The sequence below is a fragment of the Jaculus jaculus genome, chromosome 1 (genome assembly GCF_020740685.1).
Source record: "Jaculus jaculus isolate mJacJac1 chromosome 1, mJacJac1.mat.Y.cur, whole genome shotgun sequence".
Taxonomy (NCBI): domain Eukaryota; kingdom Metazoa; phylum Chordata; class Mammalia; order Rodentia; family Dipodidae; genus Jaculus; species Jaculus jaculus.
The window spans coordinates 109,761,434-109,769,455 of record NC_059102.1 but is presented as its reverse complement, the minus strand read 5'-3'; the positions used below and the strand labels follow the sequence as shown (position 1 = coordinate 109,769,455).

Here is an 8,022-nt window from a genome sequence, read left to right as displayed (position 1 = left end):
AAGAGCCAGTCTCTCTCCTTTTTTAGTTAAGCTAATTTTACTTGGATTTCTGTCCCAGAAGTCACAAAGCTTGAATGATACAGAAATTAGTATCTTCAAATGGACTTGTATGTAATAGGCTCTAAAATATGGAACAGGCCAAAGCAGGTGGTAGGGAGGCACGAGAAGCCTCCTCTCTGGGTGGGGAAGCTGGCAGCCCAAGCCGCAGTAAATAGACAAACAGCCACCAGCTGCTTCAAGAGGTTTGAGGTTGAAAGACATTAAGAGGCTGGAGTATGTTGGCTATCACCTCCTCCCTTTAGTGAGGTGCAATCAGAAAGGATGCTTCCATTAAAACCGAGCTGTCTGAAAGCAGAACGGAGCAGCAGGTGAATAGAGGCTCAACTTGCAACAAGATTCTAAGAGTGCAAAAGGTTCGCTGATCTTTCCCCAAGGAAAGCAAAAGCACTATTCTGTGATGACAAAGATGTGTGCTCAGAGAGTAGAGAGAGTGCCTCATCTTTATATTCCTTTTAAAATTTATTTGCATGCTTGTCTGTGTATGGGCATACCATGGTGTCATGGTGAAAACCTACCTGACTTTACATGGGCAGCTGGGGGAATTGAACCCAGTGAGCAAGTGCCTTCAACTGCTGGGCTAGCCCCCATCCCTGAGAGTGCCTCATTGTGAGGCAGCATGGTCCAGAGCATAGCCCCAGTCAGCGTGGACCTTCCTCAGCACTCAGAGCTCCGAGGCAAAGTCACACTAGGATCCAGCCCTGTTTCTAGGTGCTCAGTGGATTTTTCCCAGGTCCTTCAGGGCAGAGCCCACAGGACAGGAAGAACTTTCCCTCCCACCAGGAAAGTGAGCTGTGTTGTTCCTATCCTGAAGGATGGGACAGACTCTGAGCTACGACAATCGGAATTTGTTTTCCTCTCCCTTTTTGAAGGACTTTGGCAAACACACAGGGAATGGCTCAATGTATTGCTTGGTCTCATGTGGCAAATATGTGAGTTTGTCCTGATTAAATGATTGCCTGTTTAATTTTTCAATACCTATTTATTAAACTGATAAGAACAGATACTACATTTGATCTTAGCCAAATGGCTGAGAAGTGATCAATAACTATTTATTGAGCAATGACTACTTGGCAGACAGTCCTTTAGACCCTGGGGACAGGATAATGAAGAAAACAAACAGAATCATGAACAAATTTCACCCTCATGGAGCCATTCCCATACCAGGAAATAGCATCACCATCCAGGCAGTTGGCCAAATCCTAGGATTGTTGTGTCATAACCAGACCTTTCGGTGAGGCGCCTCTTCCTGAATTTATCCCAAACCTGCCTGTTTCTCTTACCTCCTCTGCTTTGCCCAAAACCTTGGTTATTGTTAGCTCTCAGCAAAGTCATTCATGCCTCCTCTTGTCCCCATACTCGTGGCAGAACACAGAAGTCACAGTGGTCACCCCAAACCTAACAGATTCTCAGAGCTAACATCTAGATACATGGATCTATCTTAACAATAAAATTATCTATTTTAGGGCTGGAGAGATGGCTTAGCGGTTAAGCGCCTGCCTGTGAAGCCTAAGGACCCCGGTTTGAGGCTTGATTCCCCAGGACCCACGTTAGTCAGATGCACAAGGGGGCACACACATCTGGAGTTCATTTGCAGTGGCTGGAAGCCCTGGCACGCCCATTCTCTCTCTCTCTCTCTCTAACTGCCTCTCTCTTTCTCTCTCTCTGTCTGTCACTCACAAATAAATAAATTAATTAATTAATTAAAAAAGTACCTTCCTTAATGAAGAAATTTCAGCTCTAATTAAAAAAATTATCTATTTTAATAATAAAACATTACTTTGCAGGAGATGAATATGTGTTTTTTTTATATTCTCTTTTGGCATGTAGAACCAATGTTATTATTTTTTTTTTTGTCCTGACTAACATGTCATGAGCTGGGTGTGGTGACACATGCCTGTAATCCTGGTGCTTGGGAGGTAGGGGAAGTAGGATAACGATAATTCTTGGGTACTTAGTGAGTTCAAAGCCAGCTTGGGCTCTAAGAGACTCTATCTCAAACTAACCAACCAACAAATCAACAAATAGAAACTGTCATAATGACATACCCAGTTATCTAATGTGAGAGGAAGAATGCAATTTACTAACTAAATTAAAATAAAGCCAGGTCTGGTGACATAGGCATGTAATTCTAGCTCCTCAAGATGTTGAAGCAGGAGGAGCTAAACTTCCAGGCCCGCCTGTCTACGTTACAGAGAGAGCTCAAGGACAGCCTGGGCAACTTAGTATGATCCTGTTTGAAAATAAAGACAAAACAGTAGAATGCTTGCTTAGCTGTATGAGGCCCTCATTCAATTAGCAGCACTGTAAAAAAAAAAAAAATCAGTTCAATTGAGCAGCTCCCTCACAAGACAGGATCTCTCAACTTTCTTCCACCTCTAAGAGCTAGGCGCTCTGCAGCTGGCCCCTCTCCTCATGCTGTCTTCTCTGCATTCTCTCCTGCTCCAGCTCCAGCTCCTTCTGCCTTAATGACACTGGGCCATTTTCCCCCTGAAGGCCTTTGTACTTGTCCTTCCTACTTCTTGGGACACTCTTTCCCAGCCCTCTGTGAGCCTGTCTCCTTTCTATTGTTCAAATGTAACAGGATGTTCCTCAGGACTTTTCCTGTTGTCTGCATGTTCCAGCTAAATCGCAGAGCCAAGACAAAGGGGCTGTCAGCACACATCTTCTAAAGAGGGCTCATCTGCTTAAAAGAGCTGCTCTTATGGTTTGGTTCCCAGATATCCCCCAGAAGTTCAGATGTTTCAACAGTTGGTGTTACTGTTTTGTGAGGTTGCCAACCCTTTGTGGTCTGTGGCCTAACTAGCAGAAATGGGTTGCTGAGAACAGCCTTTGAAGGCAATATCCACCCTAGAGAAAGCACTCAGCTTGCTGAAGCACCAAGATGTGAATGCAGCCATCTCCGTCTTCATGCCTTCGCCACCATGATAGACTTTAGACTCCGAAACCCTGAGCCAAGATAAACCCTTCCTCCCTTAAGCTGCTTCTGTCAGGTATTTGGCCACAAGAAGAAAGAGCAATGAGAAAAGTAACTAACAAGCTGCCCACCATGATACGCCATCCTTCCGCCAGGCTTACTGTCCCAATCTCCATGAGATGACTGAGGTGGGAAGGAAAAGGGTAGGTAAAGTCACAATCACCTGCTCTGTGGAGATTGTAGTGTTTGTGGTAGGAGACCCTCCCATCAAGCCAACTTTTGGTGAGATTCCAGAGTCTACTAGAGACGGGCGAGGGACTGACAGGAGGGGAAATTGACATGCTGTTCCAAAGTTACACATTGCTTTCTATTTGTCCTTGGACTTAGGAGATAATTGGCCAAATGTCAAGGTGACAATGGGGGTAGAAGGGGAACTGCCTATCTCCCTGTGGATGGCAAGTATTGATGCTGGCTGGACCCAGTGAACCTGACAGAAAATACTTGTCCCCACAGATCATCCGAAAGACTCCCCAGCAAGGAATGCCTGCCACACAGGGAACACCAGTGGCCAGCATTAGCCAGAGAAGCAGCAACAGCCAACGGAGAAAGGACAGTAGCTGTGCAAGGTAGGTGGAGACTCTTGTCTGGTTTCTTTTCCTTCAGTCCATGTCAGATACTGAAGAGCTGGGCCTTGAAGAAGGAAGAAGAAGGGATCTTTCAGGTCCAGATCCCAATCCTTTCTTTCCAGTCTTTATTCCTAAAACTCATGGTCTCAGCTCAAGAGAGCTGAGAGAGTCAGGACAAGAGAGAACAGTTGCAAAATGGGTGTGAGAGTGACATCATAGACAGAGTAGACAGTAAGTAACTGGGAAGTCATGCAATCTTCCTGAGTCTGTCATAGGCCTGGTGGCCCTCCTCATCCTCACCCCTCCTCTTCAGTAGAGATAGAGACATATTATATATGTTGTGCTTCCCAAGAGGCTGGTGTGGATGACCTTTGGCTTTGTGTCAAAGCAGGCACAGGCGAAGGACTGGAAAGAGGAAGGAAAGACTCTTGAACTCATTCTCCATTATTGCTAGCCATGCTGTGGCTGCAGGTTCTCTCTCCCTCGGGACTCCAGGCCCAGCTTGGTTTAACTTCCGTGCTTTGATCCTGGTCTCCCAGCATTGTGGACACATCCTCCTTTAATTGCCTCCTCTTGATAATACCTGGACAGACTCGCTGTCCTCCATTCATTTCTTGGTTCTTCCATTACCCATATAATTAATTGTATCAAATTCCCTTTGTTTCAATTACTTAAAGTACTGTTTGTCTTTTGAATGGATCCTAACTAGTGTGCTTTCCCAGAGATTTTTAAAAGTCTATTCTATAAGATACGATGTTATGGAGGTAGAAAGAGTTGAGGGCAGCGATGGCAAGAAATCAAATTGTTTCTTACTTACATTTTAATCAAGACACCTCAATAAAGCAATTACAAACATCTCAACTCAAATATCTTCTCTTCACACTCGTCTCTGTACACTAGGAAAGGTGGCACTCTTCCCCGTCCCACTCAACTCCATTCCTTTTTTCTTTTTATGTATGTATGTATGTATCTATCTATCTATCAATCAAATCAATTATCTATTTTCAAAGAGGAAAAAGGACAAGAGAAAGAGTGAGAGAAAAGAGAAAGAGAGGTATGTCTGTTGCCACTGCACACAAACTTCAGATGCACGTGCCACTTTGTGCATCTGGCTTTACATGGTATTGGGGAATTGAACGCAGGATAGCAGGCTGTGCAAGCAAACAAACTGCTGAGCCAGCTTCTCTTGCCATTCAGGAATTGTCTGAATTCATTGAATCTACTTTTTGTTTACATGTCTGTTGTATATCTCCCCCCAAACTGGAATATAAATCACTGAGGGCAGTTGCTCTGTCTTCTGCACTTCTGTGCATTCAATTCATCAGCAATGACTGACTGATCAGCATCAGGATCTGATTAGGAGGGTTAGACATTACTCACACACCCTGGTGTTACCACTGCATAGGACAGCTGGATGTCACTTTGGCTGTAAACAATTAAGGAGACAGTGAATAGTTTTCTTGTATGACAGAGCATTCTTGGGATTGCATATGGGGAGTTTGTGTGTGATGTATTTAGTGCCCAAGGAATGGACCACCATGGGCAGCTATAATTTTTACTTGCTCATTTCTTTTTCTTACTTCAGCAGCATTCTCTTTTCATTGAGGAACTGCTCTTATCCCACCCATAAACTAGCTAAAAAGGCAGAATATGGGAATAGATTTTTATTTTTAGATATTTTATTTATTTACTTGAGAGAGAGGGAAAGGGAGGTAAGTAGAGAGAATGGACACACCAGGACCTCTAGCCACTACAAATAAACTCCAGATGCATGTGCCAACTTGTACATCTGGTTTTACATGGGTACTGGAAAATGGAACCTGGGTCCTTTGGCTTTGCAGGCATGAGCCTTAACCACTAAGCAATCTCTCCAGTCTATATTTTTACTATTTTTATTTATTTATTTGCAAGAAGAGAGAGAGAGAAAGGAGACACACACACAGAGAATGGGTGTACCAGGGCCTTCAGCTACTGCAAACAAACTTCAGATGCACGTACTACTGTGCATTTGGTTTTATATGTGTACTGGGGAATCAGAAATGTGTTTGCCAGGGTTCAGGGAAGATGGCTTAATGGTTAAAGTGGCTTGCTTGGAAAGCCTGCTGTCCTGGGTTTGATTCCCCAGCATCCCTGTAAAGTCAGTCATATAAAGTGGCACATGTATCTGGAATTTGTTTGCAGTGATAAAAGGCTGCCCTGGTATGAGCATGTGAGTACACACACAAACACACACACACACACACACACACACACACACACACACACACACACACACTTTATCTTTATTTCTCTCAAACAAAAAAATAAAAATATTTTAAAAAAAAAAACAGAAATGAGCTTGCCATACTTGAGAGAGGTCTCCTCTGCTTTGGGGCCGCATCAAATAAAATAAGGGTTAGTAAATGTTGTGACAATCAATCTGATACATGGAGTGGCCAGCGAATTAGAGGGTAGCATATACAGCTGTGATGTGCTGGAGAGACTGTGGGATTTCACCATGCTATGCAGAATGGTATGCAATGTAAAACTTATGAATTATTTATTCTGGTAATTTCACTTAATACTATGGATAATCTTGGTAATAGAAGTAAAACATCAGAAAAGGGGGAATTACTGCACAGAGATAGGGGCTATCTGGGGCACTGATGACAGAGCTGACCTGCTTAGAGGACTGCAGTAGATGCCTCCTATGTCAGCCTCAGTCTCCCCTCTTAGCCCTGTTGCTACTGATGATAGGTGGTGTGGCTCACCTCCTACTGCTGGGGTTCTACCTCGAGACACACTCCACTTGCCTCTTTTCCATGCCAGGAAGAAGTGCAGAGGAATTTATATCCATGGTCAACCCTCAAAAGGTCCAGGCTCCTGTCCACCAGGTCCTGTCCTTCACTTGAGGAAGGTATTCTGCACACTCCTCAGAAGTCCTGGTGGGGCCAAGCTCCCACTGGGACAGTGATGATCTCGGTAATACATCTGTGGATGGACTTGTCCTTCTCCTCTGCTCCACCCATTGTAATTCCTCAGCCCTGCTTCCTGAAATTACCTGCTCAAGTCCTTTCTTCAGGTTGCTCTTGTGGGACACTCACCCCCACAGTCTGTGCAGTGCATGGTATGGACAGAGTCAAATGGTAGAGCTTCCAAGTCTGCCATACTTCTGCCTATGGTGATGCCTTGAAGAAAACTGCAGTGCATAGTTTTATTGAGGGATCCTTAAGTGAGTATAACACTAATACAAAGCTACCTTCCTTGAACCAATAGGGAATACCAGAGTGTCAGTTGGTATTGGAGGCAGCTGGGCTGGTTGGGGTGACAAGTTCACTAAGATAGGGTGACCATGTCAGACTCTGTATTAGCTCCTTTTCTCATCATTGTGCTCAAGCACCTGACAAAAGCAACTTGAGATTTATTTTGGCTCATGGTTTCAGAGGGGTTGAGATCCCTTAGCGTGGGGGAGGCATGGTAACAGAAGCATCTCCATTGGTGGCAGCAGGATCGCACATGGCTGCTTGTTTACATGACTCTGGCCAGAAGGCCATGAGCTCAGGCCATACCCAGAAGTGAGTGTGGGGTACAGCCTCCAAGGCCAGTTCCTAATGACCCACTTCCTCCAGCCAGGTTCTATGTCCTGGTGGCTTCACAACTTCCCAAAACTGCCTCCGACGAGGGACCAAGTGTTCAAGCACGTGAGCCTGTGGGATACATTTCACACTCAAACCGTCCTGGACTCTACCTCTTCAAGATGACCATCAGTACAGCCGAGCACCCAGCAACTTCAGCTCACCACCAGCCAATGGAGTACTGACACTCAGGACGTGGTCTGGCTGCGGGGACATCTCTCAGTTCCTTCTGGAAGATACCCACAATAAAACAAGGAGTTGAGCTGATTTCAAGGCAATATTTCAAGGAAGAATTTGTGGGTGACTGAACTTCATGATGATTTTGCACTTTGTAACTTATGGGTTTTTTTTTTTTTTTTTAAAGCATCAATGTATTTTACCATTGTAGTTTGGTCAAGGCTGGAACATATTTGACTATATTATGAATAATTATTCAGTTCAACATTTCCCCAAATTCAGTCATTCCCCTACCATCTTAATAATGTACCATTTGTACAGTTAGTCTTAACCTAATATTTTCTTCAAACAAGCAGACTTTAAAAAATTTAATTAAATGGGCTGGAGAGATTGCTAAGCAGTTAAGGTGGTTGCCTGCAAAGCCAAAGGACCCAGGTTTTATTCCCCAGGACCCAATAAGCCAGATGCACAAGCTTATGCATGTGTCTAGAATCTTCAAAGAAAATTTAATTTAAAAAATTTAAAATTCAATTCAGTTAACTTCATACTAAATAAAAATAAATACAAAATTATGAATTTGGTGTCTGCCTTTATTTTTCTAACACATATTAAAATAAATATATAACTTCTT

General features: G+C 43.8%; 1 pseudogene; it reads right to left on the bottom strand.

The window, feature by feature from the left end:
* Positions 1-926: 926 nt before the first annotated feature.
* Positions 927-1,099, bottom strand: LOC123458031 (annotated as a pseudogene).
* Positions 1,100-8,022: the final 6,923 nt, after the last annotated feature.